At 42.7% G+C, this 22,241-nt stretch overlaps 1 protein-coding gene and 1 non-coding gene across 10 annotated transcripts in view; one reads left to right on the forward strand and one right to left on the reverse strand.

Moving 5' to 3' along the window:
- Window positions 1-22,104, forward strand: part of LIMK1 (LIM domain kinase 1) — a 61,496-nt gene extending 39,392 nt beyond the window's left edge. For 2 of the 9 annotated variants that reach the window (XR_016387763.1, XR_016387770.1), the window contains one exon: window positions 6,415-22,103. The gene's annotated coding sequence lies outside the window, so the exon portion shown is untranslated. Of the gene's footprint in view, window positions 1-6,414 lie in introns of all 9 variants that reach the window. The other 7 variants (XR_016387764.1, XR_016387766.1, XR_016387765.1 and 4 more) reach the window with 7 other exon arrangements.
- TRNAG-CCC (transfer RNA glycine (anticodon CCC)) lies at window positions 2,718-2,790 on the reverse strand. The gene has a single exon. It is a non-coding gene; the product is annotated as a tRNA-Gly (tRNA).
- Window positions 22,105-22,241: the final 137 nt, after the last annotated feature.

Below are 22,241 nucleotides of genomic sequence, written 5' to 3' on the forward strand. Positions count from 1 at the left end.
ATAAGAACCACTGCAGTGCATCTAGTGGTTAAGTCAGTTGTTTTCTTCCCAGCTGTGGCACCACATTATTAAAAGCGTTATGCACCTAGGAATGATGCTGCGGTTAGCTGGTAAGTCAAATAATGCCTGTCTCCTTTTAAAAAGAGTGTTCTGTGTTCACAATTACTTCAAAATGTGATTACATTCAAATAATTGATATCTCATGCTCTAGCAATCACAGAAGTGTGATTTCTGACACACGGCAATTTTATAACTTAGGCTAATGTAAAATGCTAAAAGATGTGAACAGCTGTTCTGTTTAAGCTTAGAGTGCTTCAAAATGTAGGTAATAGATTTCAGTTAACATAATCAGCCTCTAATACAGCCTTCTAAATCATAAAGACTTTTGGAAATACAAATATAAACAAGGGAATTACTTTTCCAAATTACAAAATTTTGGCAAATCAATACAGTACTTTGTAATACAGTAAAACTGTGTTGTATTTGTTGGAATCATATATCACTTTAACGATAATTCCCACCACAAAAATACTATTTAAGTATGAAATCAAATTACTAAGTCTTTTTATCAGAGTTTATAGCAGAACCAGCTGTTTTATATAGATTAATATGGCTTTTAAAATTATATACTTTCCTTCTTTTAGAGTGCATTCCTTCTTGTAAGCTGCTGAGTTAATACAGCAAAGCAATCACATGTATGTAAAATGGGCTCTGTTTCCTTCTGAGGTTGGCCCAAAACCATTCATGAAAAGGTTTAAAATTCTACTTTAAGAAGCTCAAACATGCCAATAACTAATTTTGCAAATATTGTTAATTCTTCCATAAATAGGAAAACCCTCAATGATAGATGATCACATATATAGTTTTTTTTTTTTTAATTGTGAACCAACATGACCTATTTCAAGCCCAATATCCTTAGATTATTTTTCTGGTTTCGATGTACTGGCTAGTACCACCTCTACAGTGTTGAACAGAAGTGGATATTGGACAAGCTTTTCTTGTTCCTAATTTTAAAAGGATACTTTCAATATTTCTCTTTTGAAAATTATTTTTATTATAGGATTTTGGTAAATACTCTGTATCCAGTTAAAGAAGTTCCCTGCTTTCATTGTTTGCTAAGAGGTTGTAACATGAACAGATTTTGAAAAGTATGGAATATTTCCTATTCATCTATTGGGGTGCTTATGGTTTTTCTTTGTAAAACTGACAATGTGATAACTTACATTAATATTTTAAGATTATTTTTTAAATTTTATTTTGGCCACACCACGCGGCATGCAGGATCTTAGTTCCCTGACCAGAGATCGAACCCACGCCCCCTGCAGTGGAAGCGCAGAGGCTTAACCACTGGACTGCCAGAGAAGTCCCTACATTAATTTTTTTAAATGTTAAAAATCCTTGCATTCTTGGAACAAACTCAATTTTGCTATAATGTGTTCATTTTTGTACATACTGTTGGATTTTATTGGCTAAGATTTTTTTATCATACTTACACCCATAATTCAGAGGAAGATGGTCCTCTAGCTTTCCATTCCCGTTATCCTTTTTTTGTTTTGGCATTGAGCTTATACTAGCCTCATATAATATTTGGGTACTATTCTTTTTGTTTTTTCTTTTTCTATTCTCTAGAAGACTATGTATTACACTCTTGTGGAATTCCTTGAATGTTTGGCAGAAGTCACCTATAAGGCTGCTGTGAATGTTGTCATTTTTTAAAGACTTAACATACCGTTCAATTTATTTCATTGACTGAAAGAAAAGCACACAACGTTAAGAGCTGTGAGTTGAGTTTTATTCAGTGTTTTGCTGAGGACTATAGCCCAGGAGACAGCCTCTCAGACAGCTCTGAGAAACTGCTCTGAAGATGTGGGGGGAGAAGCCAGTATATATATAATTTTGGCTAAGGAGCACATGCAATCAGGCATACATCTCAGTAGGAAGTTACTGCTAGTCACAAGGAACAGATATCCCAGTTAATGATTCTAGTGCTTTTCTAAGTATGGGAAGATGCAAGAATCTGGGTTCATAAAAATGTTTCCCGAAGTATAGCTAAGTATCTAAGGGCCTGTTTTTCCTGTTTTCCCAAAGTACAAAGTGCCTCGTCCTGTTCTTGGTCTTGAATTCCTTTCAGGCTGCGCTGTAGGTCAGCGACTGCAGTGGCTAACGACTTGATTCTTGGAAAACTGTATGGTATGCAACATTTTTGTTTTACACTTTGATGATTTTCTACATCATCTTGAGTCAGTTTTGATAATTTGCATTTTTCTAGAAAACTCACCATTCGACTTAAGATTTTAAATTATTGTTAGAAAATGATAGATAGTTTAAATCTCTCTGTCCTCTTTATCATTTCTGAAAATGTTAATTTGTGCCTCTTTTTCTTCTTGATAATTTTCCCACAGGTTTCTTTTTATAGATCTTCTTTATTATTTATTTGATGGTTCATTAATTTTTGCTCTTGTTTAGGTTCCTTCCTTCCTTCTGATTTCTTTTCATTTGCTCCATTTTTCTTTTTCTACATTTCTGAGATTATTTGCTCTTTCTTATTTTACATATAATTTATTTTTAAATACAGGTATTTATGGTTGTACATTGAACTCCTATAGCCACATCCTACAGTTTTTATTTTTTTTAATATTAATTAATTTATTTATTTGGCTGCGCTGGGTCTTAGTTGTGGCATGCGGGATCTTTTAGTTGCAGCATGTGGGATCTAGTTCCCTGACCAGGGATCAAACCTGGGCCCCCTGCATTGGGAGTGCAGCGTCTTAACCACTGGACCACCAGGGAAGTCCCTACAGATACTTAGTGTTTGTATTAGTTTCCTATGGCCGCTATAACAAATTGCCACAAACTTGGTGGCTTAAAACAACAGAAATATTTTCTCTCACTGTTTTGGAAATCTGAAAATCAGTGTCACTGGGCCAAAATCAGGGTGTCAGCAGGTTTCCGTATAACACTTACAAATCCCACAAGCATCTCCAAGCCTGTAAGTGCACAACATTAAATAGCAAATTAAAAAACACCATGAAAAGTCGACACATTTTCATGGAATAAAGAAAAAGTCCTCACATTTTCATTTTGCACTGGGATCCACAAATGACATAGCTGGCCCTGCTTCTGGGACTCCCGTTACATGTATGTTGATATACTCGATAACGTTCCACTCAACAGTTTTTCTTTATTTTCTGTCTAGTCTTCAGACTGGATCATCTGTATGGACCTATGTATCTTCAAATTTGCTAATGCCTTCTTCTGTCAACTCAAATCTGTCGTTGAGTCTCTCCAGTGAATTTTTTATTTCAGTTACTGTACTTTTCAACTCCAGAATTCCTCTCTGGTTCTTTTTAAGCCATTTCCACTTCTTTATTGATGTTCTTTATTTGGTAATTGTCATACTTTCCTTTAATTCAATAAACATGTCTTCTTTAGTTCTTTGAACATATTTATAATAGCTAATTTAAAGTCTTTGTCTGCTAAGTGCAGTGTCTGGGCCTCTTCAGACAGTTTCTTATTACCTCTTTTCCCCCTGTGTTTGGGCTATACTTTCCTGTTCCTTTGCATGTCAGTCAGGCCAAAATTTGGGTGTCAGTGCAGCCGTGTCCTAGCTGTGTGAAATTTGTGTGTCAGTGCAGCCGTGTCCTAGCTGTGTGAAATTTGTGTGTCAGTGCAGCCGTGTCCTAGCTGTGTGAAATTTGTGTGTCAGTGCAGCCGCATCCTAGCTGTGTGATTTGGAGCAAGCTACTTTATCAGTCTGAGCCTCATTTTCCACAAATGTAAGTTAGAAATAGCTCTGTTGGGAGGATTAAATGAGATCTGCCTCATAATTTTTTACTGAAAACTGAACATTTTAGAGAATATATTGTAACTCTGGATCCTGATCTCCCAGGGACTGTTGTTGTTGATTCTATCGTTTTTGTTGTTTGCTGCTGTTGTTGATTCTATCGTTGTTGTTGTTTGCTGCTTGGCTGGTTGGTTGACTTAGTGACTTGTCTGGACTAATTCTTTATAGTTTGTCTTCCCCACAGTGTGCAGCCACCGGTCTCTGTTCAGTTTTATTCTGGTGTGGTGTTTTGTTGTTGTTGTTTTTTCATCTTGTTTTTACTTTTAAGCTTGACTTCCTAGGTATCACCCCTGGGTCAGCATAGCTTAGTGGCCAGCCAGTGGTTGGTCAGAAGTTTTTCTTAAACACCTTGAGCCCGTGCCTTCCGCCCTTTGCCAAGTGGGTCTGTGTGTGGACTGGGGCACACAAAGTTCAGGCAGGTTACAAGTCTGCCTTGGTTTTTACTTTCTGCTTTTGCACAAGGCCTGATGTTCAGCCAGGGATCTGGAGTGGGGGTCCTCAACTGCACGCACATGTGTGTGCACACCTCTAGATCCCCAAGAATATGTCAGAGCTTCTCAAAGCCCCCTGTGGCTATCTTGTGCCCTACATCTCCTTTTCAAACTTTTGACTGCTCTCTTGCTTGCCCCAGGCAGCACTGTAGCCTTAGGCAAATGTGACAGTGGCCTTTCCCAGTTGTTTGCCACCAATCGATATTATTTTCAACATCACCCCTCACCATGAGCTTTTTTGCAGAGCTCCAAATCAGGTCAGCTCCTCCAGCAGCAGAAGTGAGGCTACCAGTTTTCATGGCTACCATGTCTTGGCATTGTGGGTGGGGGAAGGGAAATGGAAGCAGCCTGGAGATAAAATGCCACAGACCCACTGTTATTACTGAGGTTCAATTTTTCTTGAATAAATGCCTTTCAATTTGCTGTATGCCTTTAGTTACCTTCCAGAGCACTGAAATAGTTGTATTGGATAATTTTGCCAGTTTTATCATTGCTTTTTCTGAGGAGAGGATTTGCCAAGGTCACTTCCCTCTGTCACTTCCCCTCCTCATTCTTCACTGCTTCTTATAATGCTCTAAGTAGAAATTTCTTCTTCCTGAAGTACATCCATTAGGAATTCTTTCAGAAAGGATCTGTGAGAAATAAAATCTTTTTTCTTTTTAACCTTTGTCTGCTTTTTATTACCATGGGAATCTATTTGGACCTAGTTTAAATTATATTTAGTGTTCATAGTGTTTCTTCATTCTTGAGAATCGTATCTCAACAATTCTGGAAAATTCTTAGTCATTATATCTTCAGATATCTCTACTTCATTCTTTTCATACTCTTTCTGGAATCTCTATTAGACATATGTTGAATATTCTGATTCTATTATCTGTGTCTCCTAACTTCTTTTTCACCATTTCAGTTCTCTGTGCTTCTTCAACTCTCTTTTCCAGTTCATTAATCCTCTCTTCTACTGTGTTCAATCTGCTGTTAAATCCACCCCTTGAGGGCTTTATTGTGCTGTTTGTTCTAGTGACTACATTTTCTGTTTTTAGAAACTGTTTCTTTGTCAAATTCTGGGAGTTTTATTGTTCGTTTTCTTAGAGTTTGGATTTCTAACATTGAATTTTATGTTCTCTTCTATGCTGTTGTTGTATAATCTCAAGATCTAGGGGCTCTGATTGTCCTAATTGTAATTTTTAGTCTCATATGTGAAAAACTGTGTCAGGGCTTTGACATTTTTTAATTGTAATAATGGGTACAATTTCCATTGTAGGTGGGTCCAACTGCCATACTTAGCCCCCCCCCAAAAAATATATATATATGCTTGTTTATACATATATATTTTGTATTATATATATATATATATACACACACATAATACAGGATGCCTATATACATGTATATATATATATATAGGCATCCTGTATTGTTCTGTATTTTTTTTCTTGTAACCCTAGTGCAGGGCCTCATCTCCTGTCACTCCTGGTTATTGACCCTCACTGACACTTAAGGGAAGACACATTATCAACTCATCGACTGTCATCTATGCTGTTTAGTCCCCTCTTTGTTTCTGGACTCCTGAGTTTTCTCTTTCTTCCATGGGAACTCAGCTGTGCATCTAAAATCATTTTTAATTTAATCAAACATTTCAAACAATTTTGCTAGTAGAGTTTTCTGGTTATCCTAGCTGACAAATCAGAAACATATGGGGAGATTTTTCAGAACATGTTTCATAGTCCTTCTTCCCCTGCCAAAATTCTGATACCACCTCCTAGAGAGTCTGCCAAAATCTGGGTGGAGCTGGGACCAGAAATGGGGTGGCGGTGGGGATCATTCCTGTATAATTTCAAAAACAACACAACTCACTTCCTTAGTGTTCTGATTCAGTTCCTGGTGTCTTAGACTTCTGTGCCTAAAGCAGTTTCACGGCCCACGGGAGATACCGGGTAAAGATATGCTGAATACGTGAATGCATGACTGATTACTGACTGATACTTGTGTTCAGCATAACGCCCATCGTGCAGGTCCGACATGTGATTAAACTAGATAGTAACTGCTCGATAAAGATCATTTTCCCTTCCCCTAAAACAGGAAAGAGGAGTTTACCAGCACCCCATGGGCGTGGCAGGCTCAGGTTAGACTACTCTCAAGGTGGACAACCTGCATTCCAGCCTTGGTCCAGGTCTCTGAGGACTGTGATGGAGGGCACGAGGGAAGCACGTGAGTTGGCCTGGATTCCATTCTGTGGATTTTCACCCTCATGCGCTTGATGAATGGGCCAATCAGCCTGGAGGACAGGCCCTAGGGGGTGCCTCACAGGTCTGTATTAGGCCCTACCTACTTATCTGTTTGGGGGGTGACACAGAGTTGAGAAGGATCAGGACACCTTAGGTGACAGTCAGGACCCTGGATCCCCTCTTTTGCCCCTTAAAGCCTCAGCTTTCCTTCTCCATCCCCTCCCTACTCTTCCAATCTGTCCCCAGCCCTTTCCTGACTCTGTCTCTCTGCAGACGACTCCTCCTTCAGCAGGGCTGCCCACACCAGCGCCTCCAGCTCATCTCTCCAGGTCACCAGCCCATTGCAGGAAGACCCAAAGGCTCTTCAAAGGCCAAGTGCACAGACACAGACTCCCCTTTCCCCCAGCATCCTGCCCTCCTTCTGTGATCCCAACTCCAGGGTGTCATCCAACCCCCTCCTTCTGTGATCCCAACTCCAGGGTGTCATCCAAACCCTCCTTCTGTGATCCCAACTCCAGGGTGTCATCCAACCCACGCAGGCACCTGTGAGTCACCCTGGACTCCACCCTCCTCTTTCCAAATCTGTTTAGACCAAGTCTCCTGGATGGAATCCACTTCTGGGTATGTCTGCAATCAGGCCTCTGCCTTCCACCTTCCCTCCGCACCATCACCTGAGGTCAGTCACCAGCATGGCCCTCGGGATCATCATACCTCCTAACTCACCTGCAGCCTCTAGTCCGGGGTTGGTGGCCCCTGAGCCTGACCAGGGCCTCAGACTTGTTTTGTCTGCCTCCAACTGTGGTTTGCTTTGCTTCTGCTTTTAAATGAGCTAACACTATAAACTAGAAGATTTCACATACAAGGAAAGAATTCTGGCTGCTCTTGAGTAATTTGCGGGGCCCAAATGCATGCTGTCCCCTTGGAGGGGCTATTAGCTGTCCCCAAGTGGCAGCTGTTCCCTGATGATCACAGACCCCTAACCGGTCTGCCTTGCCCCTCAGGGCACTTGAGATGAAGGCTTTTCTCGGGTCTGTAATAATCCTCACTGCTCCCAGCCGAAGCTCAAAGCTGACACTGTCACTCAGCAGTTTGCCCAACGTCCTGCAGAGGAAATCAGCCTCTTTAACCTGGCGTTCAAGTCCCTTCCCCGGTCCACCCAGGCCAACCCTCCAGCCTCACCCCAGTCCTTCTCCCCTGGAGAAGCACCGCTTACCCGTCTCACAATTCCCATACACATGCTGCTTTCCCAAACCTTTCTGCCTGTAATTGGGCTTTTGTTCCTACTTAGTTTACTTAAGAATGATTGTACTGGACCATATACACAAAAGTGAGTATACTGAGTATGAAACACTGTCTCAATGAATGAGAGCTGTCTTGGAGGAAAGGCTTTTTTTTTTTTTTTTTTTTTTGGCAAACTTTTCATTAGGATAAATTTCAAATACTAAGAAATAATAAGTTAATGAGTCCCTTCTGCCCACTACCTATATTCAACATCGTTAACATTTGTTGATGTATGTATAGGGTTAGCTAGTTGGTTGGTTGGTTTTGCTGAACTATTTGAAATCAGTTTGCAAATATCATTACATCTCACTTCCTGAATATATCAAATACCTAAGCATGCATCTCCTAAAAGCACATTTTCTTCAAAACCACAAAACCATTATTAGACTCAAGAAAATTAACAATAATTCCCAGTATTATCTAACATCTAGTCCATAGTCAGTTTCCCCAGTTTTCTCAGCTAAGCATTTCTCAGCTGTGTTGTCATTGTTGTTTTGTTGGTCACATCAGGATTCAGTTGAGGCTTTAGGGCAACTTTGCATGTTGTGTCTCTTTGTTCTTGTGCCCCCACCAATCCTTTTGTCCCTGACATTTTTTTGTCCCAGGCCAATCATCTTGTATAAATCCCACCTTCTGGATTTGTCATGTTTCCTTGAGGTGTCATTTAACTTGTTCCTCTATCCCCTTTACTTCCTGTAAATGGGGAGGGAGGTTAAATATAAAGGCTTGACTGGGCTCAGTTAAACATTTTGACAGGAACATCTCATGGGTGATGCGGTGTAAATAGGGGAAAGGAGTTTGATTTAGTCTCCATGGTTTTCTGCTGTTGTTGTTGTTTTTGTGGCAGTGGCACACAGCATGTGGGACCTTAGTTCCCCAACCAGGGACCAAACCCATGCCCCCTTCCGTGGAGGCACAGAGTCTTAACCACTGGACTGCCAGGGAAGTCCCAAGTCTCCATGTTTAGACTGATGTCTGGAACTGGTGGACATTACAGGGAAAAAGGGAGCTGTGTACAGACATCAGAGCTGCTGAATGTGGCATGGGCTGCCTTGTGAGGTGGTGAGCCCTCATCACCAGGGGCATCCCAGCAGGCGCTGGTGGACCATCAAGTACATTGGTGAGGAGTCTGCAGCTTTGGTTAGAGTGCCAGACCCCCTCACCCGCTGGATACTTTAAGGGGTGCTTTTGCTCGTCACAATGACTGCAAATGTTGTTGATAGACAGTGGACGCTGAGAGCCTTGCAACTTGTGGGACAGTCGCATAAAAAGAGCTGTGTACCCCAGATGCTGTTGAGAACCCTGGGCAAGGGCTTGGTTAGAAAAGGGGCTTTCGAACCACTTTTAGCGATGGAGCTATTTTTCAAACAATAGCTTCACAGAACTGAGTATACAGAATAGAATCACGGTGCTTAAAGCTGGGGTGGCTGCACTGTGGCCCTTCTCCAGAACCCTAAGGCACCAAAGAACACATGTGAAAACCACAGAGCTGGGTAACCTGAGATCCAGATGCTTCTGAAATTCTCTATCACAGGAGCGGGGTGGTCCATTCCAGGCCCCATGGCCACCATCACTCACGCTGTGGGTACCTGCAGGCAAGTGCTGGCCCTCTCAGGCTCAGGTGAGGGGACAGCAGTGCCCACTTGCCCTTACAAGGACTGCAGGAAGCGTGGCCCAGCCAATGCCTGGCTTGTGGCGGGGGCTCCATAATGTTTGTTAAAGCTTAATCTGAAACTCATTTGTTTTCTTGAATAAGAAATACATTCACATGGTAGGAAATTCAGAAGGCACACACAATTATACTGTGGCTTCCCCAGCGGATGGAGGTTAATGCTCTTGCCAGCACACACTTCTTTTTAATGGGCATGTACTCCTCTGTGTTTTTCTTTCCATCTCAAAATCTCAGAGATCATTTCATTCCAGTTACATGGAAAGGTTTCTCATTCCTTTTCTGTAACTTCTTTTTTTAAGTATAATATACATATATAAAGGTGAACGTAAGGGAAAAAGCTCAATGAATTTTCACACACCCAAGAGACCAGCGCCCAGATGAAGAGGCAGATTCCAGCCTCCCAACGCCAGCATGTGCTACCCCAAAAGTAACCGCTATCCTGACTTCTAACACTGGAGTTTCGTTTTGCCTGCTTTTGGACTTTTATTATAGAAATAGACTCAGTATGTTCTCTTTTGTGTCTGGCTTCTTTCATTCAACATTACGTCTGTGAAATTCATCCACACCGCGTGTGTCGTTGTAGCTGATTCATTCTCACATTTGTGAGCTACTCTGTTGAATGACGTGACTATTTATTCATCTATTCTACTGTTGCTGGGCTTCTGGGTGTGTTCCAAGGTTGTACCTAATAGTGCTGTTTGTGGATCAGGCACTGCCCAGGAACAAATCCAGCTCCCACCCTTGGTGCCCTGGGGAAGCTGGTGGGTGCATTTTGCAGTTGCACTGTCATTCATTCCTGTGGCAGGGGTCCATGAGTTTGAGTTTCGGCCCAGACCCCTCATTACAGCTCCTTTATATTCCCTCTTACTATCCCTGTCCTCAGGCGGCCGTGGTTTACCCAAGCATCAAGTCTTTCTGTAGTTCCCAGAGAGCCTGCAGAGAACAAGATTATCCTGCCCTCCAGGCACTCCCTGTGAAACCCACATAGCCCTTGAGGAAGGGCGTTCACAGCCTTGAGGCACAGCAGTTGTCTTTGGGAAGGGGAATTGGGCGGCCTGAAGCCCAGAAGTGCGGGGAACGGGGAGGACAGACTTCTCACCTTAAACCCCTGGATGAATTTTGAATATTGTGTGTCATGCATATAAAACTTACTCTTTTTTTTTTTTTTTTTTTTTTTCGGTACACGGGCCTCTCACCGCTGTGGCCTCTCCCATTGCAGAGCACAGGCTCCGGACGCGCAGGCTCAGCGGCCATGGCTCACGGGCCCAGCAGCTCCGCGGCATGTGGGATCTTCCCGGAACCGGGGCACGAACCCGTGTCCCCTGCATCGGCAGGCAGACTCCCAACCACTGCGCCACCAGGGAAGTCCTATAAAGCTTACTCTTAAAAACAAATGTTATACATGTGTGTACATATACACATAGAATACGTATATTAGAGTGTTTGGGGAACATAGACGTCGGGCTTTCTAGGGGAGGTGACATTTGAGATTTTGGCTTTTAAAGAAAATGAGCCCATCAGGAAAGCGGGTTGGGGGTGATAGAGAGGGCCTGCGAGGAAGGGGGAATGGCTAGCATGGGCAAAGGCCTTCAGGCTTGGGAAAGCGGGAAGAGTTTGGGGAATCCCAAGATGCGTGAGGCTGTAACGGAGGCACCCAGGGGAGCTGGAGCCCCTGGAGGAAGAGCTCTCCAGGGAGGGTCTGGGGTCAGGAAAGGGCTGAGGACAGAATGGAGGAGTGGGGAGGGGATGGAGAAGGAAAGCTGAAGCTTTTAAGGGGCAAAAGAGATCATCCAGGGTCCTGTCACCTAAGGTGTCCCTGATCCTTCTCAACTTTGTGTCACCCCCCCCAAATAAATAAATAGATGGGGCCTAATACAGACCCCTGAGGCACCCCCTAGGGCCTGTCCTCCAGGCTGACTGGCTCTTTCATCAAGCACGTATGGGTCCAAATTCACAGAATGGAATCCAGGCCAACCCACATGCTTCCCATGTGACCTCCATCAAGGTCCTCAGAGACCTGGACCAAGGCTGGAATGCAGGTTGTCCATGCCCTAGGATTAGTCTGACCTGAGCCTGGGGAGGTGGTGAGCTCCTGCTTCCTTTCCAAGGCTGCACTGTCCAATATGGGAGCCACCAGCCACATTTGGCTATTTAAATCTCAACGTCAACTGGTTAAAATTAAATAAAATTTAAAAATCAGTTCCACAGCCACACGAGCTGCCTTTCAAATGCTCAATACCTCCTCAAGGTGTACAGAACAGAAATCATATCAAATGCTCAGCTGAGGTCCCAGGAAAGAAAGCGAAATCCCAAATGCCAGAAACAAGAGGGGACTGACCCCGACAGACGACAGCTAATGAGCTCACCCTGCTTCTGGGGTGAGGATGGGGTGAGAAGCAGGGGCTTGTGCTTAAGCGCATGTGGGGACAGAAGACAGCCTTGGGAGCACACTTAAGGTCAGGGCAGGTCCTGAGATCTGTGTATAAAGCTGGACCCTTGAAAAGCCGCACTCTTGGCAAAAGGGCGAACTGGAGAAAAAATGCCCATCTACAAGGAGGTGACAAGCAAGCCTGTCTGTTTCAGCCTGAGAATCCAAAGCTCCCAACTCAGCATTGCATGGTTTGGGATGTCAGTTTACTGGACAGGAATGGTCCAGAAACTCCCAGCTCTAAGCAATGACATAAACACTGAACATAGTCTGGTGATACTTTTGGGAGATAAGCAAAAAGGGAAAAGCTTTGAAGCCATGCTCCCAAGACCCAGGCTGCAACAGGCTCTATTGGAGGAAAAAAAATAAAAGAACCCACCACCCTAAGGGTGAGCTCATAGCAAGAAATGTCAAAATCCCTGGGGGAACAATCCATGAGGATTGAAAGTCAGAAGACACAACAAATACAAGATAACAGGCCCAGGGTCTCCAGAACACACAACAATGGTCTGACAGAGAACACAAAGTAAGTCTGTTAAAGATGAGTGGTTGCCTTTGGGGGGAAGGAGTGGGCATGAGAGAGGCTTCTGGGGGTACTGAATGTTCTGTGTCCCGACCCAAGTGCTGGTTACATGTGTTTGTTCAGTTTTGAAAATTTACTGAGGTACATACCTATGATTTGTGTACTTTTTCGGATGTATGTTATAATTCAATAAAATGACATAATAAATAATTAAAGGAAAAATATGAGGAATCAGAATTCTAAAGAATAAGACATTATGGGGGTGGAATCAGAGGAGGCAGGTTTTAAGAAGAATCAAAGAGAATTTTTAAAGATGAAAAATGGGGACTTCCCTGGTGGCACAGTGGTTAAGAATCCGCCTGCCAATGCAGGGGACACGGGTTCGAGCCCTGGTCCGGGAAGATCCCACATGCCGCGGAGCAACTAAGCCTATGCGCCACAACTACTGAGCCTGCTCTCTAGAGCCCGCAAGCCACAACTACTGAGCCCATGCGCTACAACTACTGAAGCCCGCACACCTAGAGCCCGTGCTCCGCAATGAGAGAAGTCACTGCAATGAGAAGCCTGTGCATCGCAACGAAGAGTAGCCCCCGCTCGCCGCAACTAGAGAAAGCCCACGCAGAGCAATGAAAACCCAACACTGCCAAAAATAAATAAATATTAAAATAAATAAATTTTAAAAATAAAGATGAAAAATGCACTCAATGAAACAAATTTTTATAAGGGAAATGAGTTATGTAACAGGTTAAATGTACCTGAAATGAAAATTACTGACCTGGGAGACATATCTGAGGAACAGATTAAATGTGCCCAGAATGCACAGAAAGCCAAAATGGTGGAAAATATAAAAGAAAAGTTAGGGGACATAGAAAAGAGAATAACAAATTCGACACAGGTCTAATAGGTTCTATAAGGAGAAAGAAAGAATGTGGGGAAGACAATATTTAAAGAGAGAATGATTACTAATTTTCCAGAATTGATCAAAGACACAATTTTAAAGATTCAAGAAGCAGAAACTCTACCCCTGCTCAGAAACAATAAGTCCACATTAATTTTTTTAATAAGTATTTTATTTATTTAGCCACACCTTGCAGCTTTCAGGAACTTAATTCCCCAACCAGGGATTGAACCCAGGCCGCAGCAGTGAAAGCACCAAGTCCTAACCATTGGACCACCAGGGAATTCCCAATAAGTCCACATTTAGAACCATCATAGTGAAAAGGCAGAACAAAGGCCGAAAGAAAAACTGTTTAAAGCTACCAGAGGGGAAAATGCTGATAATCTGACAGTGAGATTGACAGCAAAACAACAGCAACATCAGAAGACAAAAAGGGCAAATGGAACATCATCATTAGATTCTACAGGAAAATAATTCCCAACCGTGGAATCGATACCCAGCTTAGTCATCATTCAATATTGAAAGTAAAATAAAATTTTTTTCAGAAACGACTCAGAGAATTCCTCTCTCATAAATCCTTTCTGAGAGTATTATAAAGGATGTACTCCAGGAAGAAAGAACTAGAATTCAGAACGAAGTGGTCAGTTGCAAGAAGTGATGAGAACAAAGACATGGTTAGTACACATGTGGACAAATCTAAACAAGCATGGACTTTTAAGAAGACTAATTTTGGTGTTGAAAATAAAATACTGGAAATTGATAACTTTTGAGATGTTGTATTTGTTTTTTTATAAATTTATTTAATTTATTTATTTTTGGCTGAGTTGTGTCTTTGTTGCTGTGCACGGGCTTTCTCTTGTTGCAGTGAGCGGGGGCTACTCTTCATTGCAGTGGCTTCTCAGTTGCAGAGAATGGGCTGTAGGCGCATGGGCATCAGTAGTTGTGGCACACAGGCTCAGTAGTTGTGGCTCATGGGCTCTAGAGCACAGGCTCCGTAGTTGTGGCACACGGGCTTAGTTGCTCCGCGGCATATGGGATCTTCCCGGACCAGGGAACGAACCCCTCTCCCCTGCATTGGCAGGTGGATTCTCAGCCACTGCGCCACCAGGGAAGCCCCTGTATTTGTTTTTTTAGGTGTGTCCTAACCTAGGTGCCACAAACTGGGTGGCCTAAAACAACAGAAATTTATTATCTTGCAGTTCTGGAGGCCAGAAATCAAGGTGTCAGCAGGGTTGATTCCTTCTGGAGGTTCTGAGGGAGAATCCACTTCACGCCTCTCTCCTGGCTTCTGGTAGCTGTTGGCATTCCTTGGCGTTCCTTGGCTTGTAGCTGCATCACTCCAGTCTCTGCCTCCATCCTTACATGGCCTTCCCCTCTGTTCTTTTTTTTTTTTTTAATATTTATTTATTTATTTTCTTTATTTTTTTGGCTGCATTGGGTCTTAGTTGCAGCATGTGGGATCTTTCATTGCGGCACGGGCTCTTCATTGTGGCGCACCAGGGTTCTCTCTAGTTGTGGTGTGCGGATTTTCTCTCTCTAGTTGTGGTACAGGGGCTCCAGGGCGTGTGGGCTCCAGAGCACGTGGGCTCAGTAGTTGTGGCACATGGGCTTAGTTGACCTGCGGCATGTGGTATCTCAGTTCCCTAACCAGGGATAGAACCTGTGTTGGAAGGCGGATTCTTTTTTTTTTTTATCAATTATTTATTACTATTATTATTTTTTTATTTTTATTTTTTAAATTTTTGGCTGCACTGGGTCTTCATTGCTGCGCAGGCTTTCCCTAGTTGCAGCGAGCGGGGGCTACTCTTTGTTGCGGTGTGCGGGCCTCTCATTGCAGTGGCTTCTCTTGTTGCAGAGCACAGGCTCTAGGTGCGCAGGCTTCAGTAGCTGTGGCACATGGGCTCAGTAGTTGTGGCGCACGGTCTTAGTTGCTCCGCAGCATGTGGGATCTTCCCAGACCACAGCTCGAATGTCCCCTGCATTGGCAGGCGGATTCTTAACCACTGCGCCACCAGGGAATCCCTGGAAGGCAGATCCTTTACCACTGGACCACCAGGGAAGTCCCTCCTCTGTGTTTCTATCTCACATCTCCCTCTGCCTTTCTCTTCTAAGAATCCCTGTCATTGGATTTAGGGCTCGCCCTAAACCCAGGATGATCTCATCTCTAGATCCTTAACTTAACTACATCTACAAACACACTTTTTCCTAACAAGATCACATTCACTTGGTTCAGAGGATTAAGACTTGTTTTGGGGGACTACTGTTCAACTTACTACAGATGGCTAGAGAGTTATTAAAGAGTTGTAGGGTCCTTGTTTTGTTTTGGATTGATTTTAGACTTTGTGAAATCAAATATGTGTGCTGGAAACTAAATGACAATTTCCCAAATATCTGAAATAAAATTATTATAAGTTGGGAAGGAATAAAAAATTTTGACCAATTTAATAGAAGATAGAACCAAAGAAAGGCAAAGAAAAAGCACAGTATATAGAAAGCACAAAATAGGATGACATAAATAATCCAAATATAGCAGGACTCACAATAAATGAAAATGCACTAACTCACCAATTATAAGGTAGACATTACCTGATTACATGCTATTCATACTGTTTAACCATATACTATTTATGAGGCCCACCTAAAAATATAAAGATTCAGAAAGGCTAAATATAAAGGGATGAAAGAAAATGTGCTAGGCAAAGAAAGCTGGTGTGCTTCTGTTTGTCCTACACGTTAGTAAAGACATTTAAATAGACTTTGAGCCCTCCCCACCCCCTCAAAAAAATTAGGAATAGAGAGAAGGCTCACTACATAATGTTAAAAGGATTAGCAGACCAAGAAGATAAGATTATTTAAACTCGTATGCAGTAGCAACAAAGAGTCTCCAAATATACAGTGCCAAAATTACAGAGAATAAATTGACAAGTCCACAACCACAGTGTGGAGATTTTAATATACGTCTCCCATTAGTTGAGAGCTAGCTGAAGCAGACAAAAATTAGTGAGGACACAGAAGAGTTAACCTACCTTCACAAAACTCCATATTCAACAATTAGAGACTACACATGGAACATTTTCAAAAACTGACCACATGATAAGTCAGAAATAAGCCTTAGGGACTTTCCTGGTGGCACAGTGGTTAAGAATCCGCCTGCCAATGCAGGGGACATGGGTTCGAGCCCTGATCCGGGAAGATCCCATATGCCGCGGAGCAACTAAGCCCGTGTGCCACAACTACTGAGTCTGTGCCCTACAGCCCGCGAGCCACAACTACTGAGCCCACATGCCGCAACTACTGAAGCCTGCGCGCCTAGAGCCCATGCTCCACAACAAGAGAAGCCACCACAATGAGAAGCCCACACACTGCAATGAAGAGTAGCGCCCACTTGCTGCAACTAGAGAAAGCCCACACGCAGCAACGAAGACCCAACGCAGCCAAAAAATTAATAAATAAATAAATTTTTTAAAAAAGAAAGAAGCCTTAATAAATGCCAAAAATTTAATACCATACATACCATCTTCTCTGATGACAATAAAATGAGGAATCAATAAGAGAAAACATACGCAAGTCCACGCACATTTGAAATTTTAAAATACACTTCTGAGTATTTTACCGATCAAAGAAATGAAAATACCATGTAACAAAACTGGTAGGATGTGGCTATAAAAATATACACTAATACTTAGGGGAAATTTTTTAACCTTAAATGTATATGTTAGAAATAAAGACCAAAAGTCAGTGAGCTGGGCATCCAACTCAAGAAGTTAGAGGGAAAAAAACAAAATAGAAAAACCCCAAAGGAAACAATAAAATTGAGAACAAAGAAACAAGATAGAAAGCCCATAAACCCAAAACTGGTTCTTTTAAAAGTCTAATAAATCCCCTGATGAAAGAAAGAGAGAGAGAGGGAGGAGAAAAACTATTGGAAAGAAAAAGGGCCATATTATAGATACAGCAGAGACTGTACTGTGAACCACTTTATAACATTAAATTTGAAATTTTAGATGGAATAGATAATTTATCTTAAAAATATAACTTACCAAAATGTATTCAAAAATGTATTGAAGAAGAAATAGAAACCCCTAATAAACCTATAACCTTTTTTTTTTTTTTTTTTGCGGTACGCGGGCCTCTCACTGTTGTGGCCTCTCCCGTTGCGGAGCACAGGCTCCAGACACACAGGCTCAGCGGCCATGGTTCACGGGCCCAGCCACTCCGCGGCATGTGGGATCTTCCTGGACCGGGGCATGAACCCGTGTCCCCTGCATCGGCAGGCGGACTCTCAACCACTGTGCCACCAGGGAAGCCCCCTATAGCCATTTTTTAAATGGGTCGTTTAATACCCAACCACCAATTGGTCCTAATAGGAAAATAAATAAATTGAGGTTTAGGCACATAATGGAATACCATAGAGGTGCTAAAAAGAATGAACTAGTTTCACAAACGTCCACACGAATACAAGTAAGAAACAATTTGGAATGGAATCATGTGCAAAAGGAATTGTAAAGTCTGATAACATTTCATAAAATGGTAAAATACAAACAATAATCATATCTATTCCTTAGAGATGAAGGGATTGACTGTTAAGTCAATGGCAAGTGGTGAGAGTCTGCAGGCCAGGAGGACTTGGGGGCCCAGCTGGCCTGGTGGGGGTCCATACTCAGCTCCAGTGCCTGGTACCATGGAGAAATGAAGGCCCAGGGTCACCAGATCTTCCCAGTTTTTGAAAGTGAACAAGAAATCAAGGCATTTATGTGAATTATGTTCCAATTCTTTGAAAGGCTGAACTTGGGGAGGGGGGATCTTCCATAGGAGGATCACATTTGGTCTATGGCCCCCCCCAGTTTCTGGCTTTTGGCCCAGGCCACAAGAAGTTGGGTCTGGGTTTGAACAGGAGCTCTGGGGAGAACAGGCTAGATCAGCCACCCTGGAAGCAGCCTAGATTCTGCCCAAAGAAAACTCCTTGGCTTAGGCAACAGGTTCTTAGATATGACATTTAAAGCATAAACAACTAAAGAAAAAAAATAAATTGGACATCATTAAAATTTTAATGTTTCAAACACCACCATAATGAAAGTGGAAAAAAAAACACCCCACAAAACTGGAGAACATTTTTGCAAATCATATCTGATAAGGGTCTTGTATCTAGAATAAAGAACTCTTACAGCTCAATAATAACAAGACCAATAATTCAATTTAAAAACAATGGCTCTGATTACACATTTCTCCAAATAAGATATATAAATGACCAATAAGCACATGAAAAGATGTTCTAGCCATCAGGAAAATGCAAATCAAAACAACAACGAGATCCCACTTCATAACCACAAGATGGTCATAATCAAAAAGATAAGTGTTGGGGAGGAAGGGGAGACATCGGAACCCTTATATACTGCTGGTAAGAATGTGAAATGGTGCAACCACTTTGGAAAACAGTCCACAAGTTCCTCAAATAGTTAAACGTAGAGTTAACCATATGATCCACCATTTTCACTTCCAGGCATATACCCAAGAGAAGGGAAGACACACAAAATCTTGTACACAATATTCATAGCAGCATTATTCATACTGACCCCAAATGGAAACAATGCAAATGTCCATTAGCTGATGAATGGATAAATAAAATACGGCATACCCACACAATGGAATTTTATTTCACAATAACAAAGAATGAAGTACTGCATGGATGTACTACATGATACAGCATGGATGAACCTTGAAAATATTATGCTGAATGAAAGAAGCCAGTCACAAAGGATCACATATTGAATGATTCCATTTACATGGAATGTCCAGAATGGACAACTCTATAGACAGTAGATTAGTTAGTCTCTGACTCTGGGAGAGCATATGGGGGTTGGGGAGTTAGGCTAAGGGGAGCAGAGTTTCTTCTGGGTATTGAAAATGTTCTGAATTGATAGTGTTGATGGTTGCACAATTCTGTGAGTATCCTACAAACCACTGAATCATACACTTTAAATGGGTGAATGGCATGGTATGTGAATTATATCTCAATAAAACTATTAAAAATAGTACTAATGAAGCACATGAATGGTGCCATTGTTGAATCACAGGGTCTTTTTGTCCACAGAGCACCAGTGGCTGCGGAAGCTCTTTGCAATGCTACCCAAGTTGAGGCATGGGAGGAAATGGGATGATGAAGAAAGGGTTTTAATCAAACTCCAAATATTTTCATCTGATTCCCAGTTTTCATAGAAGCAACCAGTATTTATTGAACTTCCTCTATGAGACAGTCCCTGCTTTAGGTGCCAAGACTTCATCAGCCAGCAAAACAAATTCCCTGCTCTCGGGGAAGATGGACTTTAAATAAGAAAACAATAAATAGATAAGAAGTCAGGTGCGACAAGTGCTGGGAGAAAGAACCACCAGGGCAGGAAAGAGAAAACTGGAGGCTGTTGCTATTTCGAACAGAGCAGTTAGGAAGGCTCCTTTAAGCAGAAGCCCAAAGGAAGCAAAGGTGCATGCCATGTGGGTATCAGGGGGACAGGCAAAGCAAAGGCTTGAAGTGGTGCAGTGATCAGGGTGCTAGAGGAAGAGGAAAGAAAACAGGGTGGCTGGGCAGACAAGTGATGGGAAAGACAGGGAGGAGGGGCTGGGAGGGGACAGAATAGGGCCTTTAGGCCATAGTAAGGGCACTGGCTCCTACCCAGGAAGATGGGAGGGTTGGAGCAGAGAAAATGATATGTCCTGATTTAGGGTTTAGAAAAAACACTATGACTGCTTTGTGAAAAATGGACCAAGGGGGCAGAGTTGAAGCATCCTTCTTCTTCAAATAGTTTTACCGCTTATTTGATATATTTGAGATCTTTTTAAACAGTTTTTTGAGTTACTTCACAAAGTCTGCACAGTTTTAGTGCTAGTAAGCTATAGTTTTGGTTACAAAGAAAGCATATTCAGTACTCTTTTTCTTCTTTATTTTCATCATGTATAGATAGAGATTTCATTTTTAATTTTTCTCATATTCACATTCACTTGTTTGGAAAGCCTTTGACCTAGAGTAACACGTGCTTGTAACAGAAGCTTTGCAGTAGCTCAATACAGATGCTTACTGAGATTCACGCAGGGCCAGATCTGCGTAGATTTGTAGAGTATCAGTATGTCTTTTCACATAAATTGACTAAGTCATTGATCTTAATCTCAACATAAAAGTGATTCATATTTGAGGTTATTTTAGATAGGTTAACAGCATTTCACCAACAAAACATCGTTTCGAAACTTAAAAACAGCTGAATACTGAAAACTGTTATCACAAGGACTATCGTTCTTTTATAGGCAAAGAATTGACAGATTTAAACAATTTGAGGTCACACAGCTAGTAGTTAAGTGGGTTGGCCAGGATTTAAACACAGGCAGTTTGAAATGCAACCCACAAGCTTCACTACACTATAGGTATCTCAAAGAAAGTGGCATCTGAGATGGGTCCTCTAGCAGGTTACACCCCCAACTCCCAGGATTAAAGAGAACTGGTAAAGGCTGGGATATCCACTCTTGGGAAGGAGTTAGGGAACAAATTAGGATCAAAGCTCATGAGGACAATCTCAGGAGAGGTTGGGCATCTAGCTTTGCCATGGAGGCAGTCAGCACATTTATGGAACTTTCTAGGGTTGGTCTCAATCCTCTGGATCCTGTGTGGGACACAGGTTGTGTGCTAGAGACCAACAGAAGGGGAAAGGGCCTATGGATAGTAAGGCTTAAGAGTGTGGCCTGAGACTGGCCCCGGGTGTTGCCCAAGTAGAGAAAAGGCCATTAAGCCTGGTGGGAGGGGATGGCCCATGGATGGGCCTGGTGCTGGGAAAGCCCCAGACATACACCTTCCTATTAGTCTTCCCTCCTTTTACTTCATTCATGATAAATCACTCTCTTCTCCCTCACGCAGGGCCCTGTAGGATGACAGACCTCTCTCAACACGGGTTCCTATCCTCCAGAATCTCACCTTGGGGTGACTTTGGACTGGGAGACTTTGCTTCTCATTTAATCTTTACAATCTGAGGAGGTGGGTGATATCCTCCTCTTATGATAAAATGATAAAATTGAGACATTAAAGAGGTTAAGTAACTTGCTTGAGGTCACACAACTAGTAAGAGGCAGGGCCCAGATTACTTTGGGTCTATTGGATAGTAAAGTGGTTTTATTATCAATACTTAAAGATAGAGACAGAAAAGCAAACACCGAGTTAACAGCTGCCCTGTGAATGCCAGCACTGGGATAAAGTAGCAGAAGTGCTTAAATATAACAGTACTGGGCATACGTTGCAAAAATTCTGAGGTTCTTCTAAAATTCTTCCTAGACATGGAAGGGTTTGGAGCATCCAATATTACCACAATCTCAATCACAAACTGGAGAAATTACCAGTGTAATGAATTCTCATTGCATATCCATTCTTTGCGATTGCTAGATGGACTTCACGTCAGGATAGAATTTTCTTCCAAAAGCAAGATGCACCAACTCGCTCGCAGGTTCAACGACAAGCTATACTCCAATCTCAACACCCCTTCCCCACCACCAATACCCAGGCGGCAAGTAGATCCTTGAAGCCAGGATTCAAAAGGGCATCCCCATTGCCTCGCACGCTCAGATGCTGACCCCAATCTCACCCTTCCAGGCCCTTCGCCCCCTGTGCATTCTCAACAAATGCTCAGCTCTGCGGGGTCTCCGTCCTGGGGGAGGTAGCCCTTTCTTTGGTGTTAGCAAGCGACGCCCTGGCCGTGTAGGTGTCGGAGTGGGACCCCCACCCCCCACCCCCACCAAGCGGAGGAGACCTCTGGCGTCCCTGCCAGGTCTGGAGTTCGGAAGCTAGGCGACAGAAAACACCGCGAGCCCGGCGCAGATTCCAAGGCCAGCCCGGGGCGGGGCCTTCG

This window comes from Delphinapterus leucas, chromosome 15 (assembly GCF_059928025.1).
Source record: "Delphinapterus leucas isolate spDelLeu-1000000601 "Yukka" chromosome 15, BTC_Dleu_Yukka2, whole genome shotgun sequence".
NCBI lineage: Eukaryota > Metazoa > Chordata > Mammalia > Artiodactyla > Monodontidae > Delphinapterus > Delphinapterus leucas.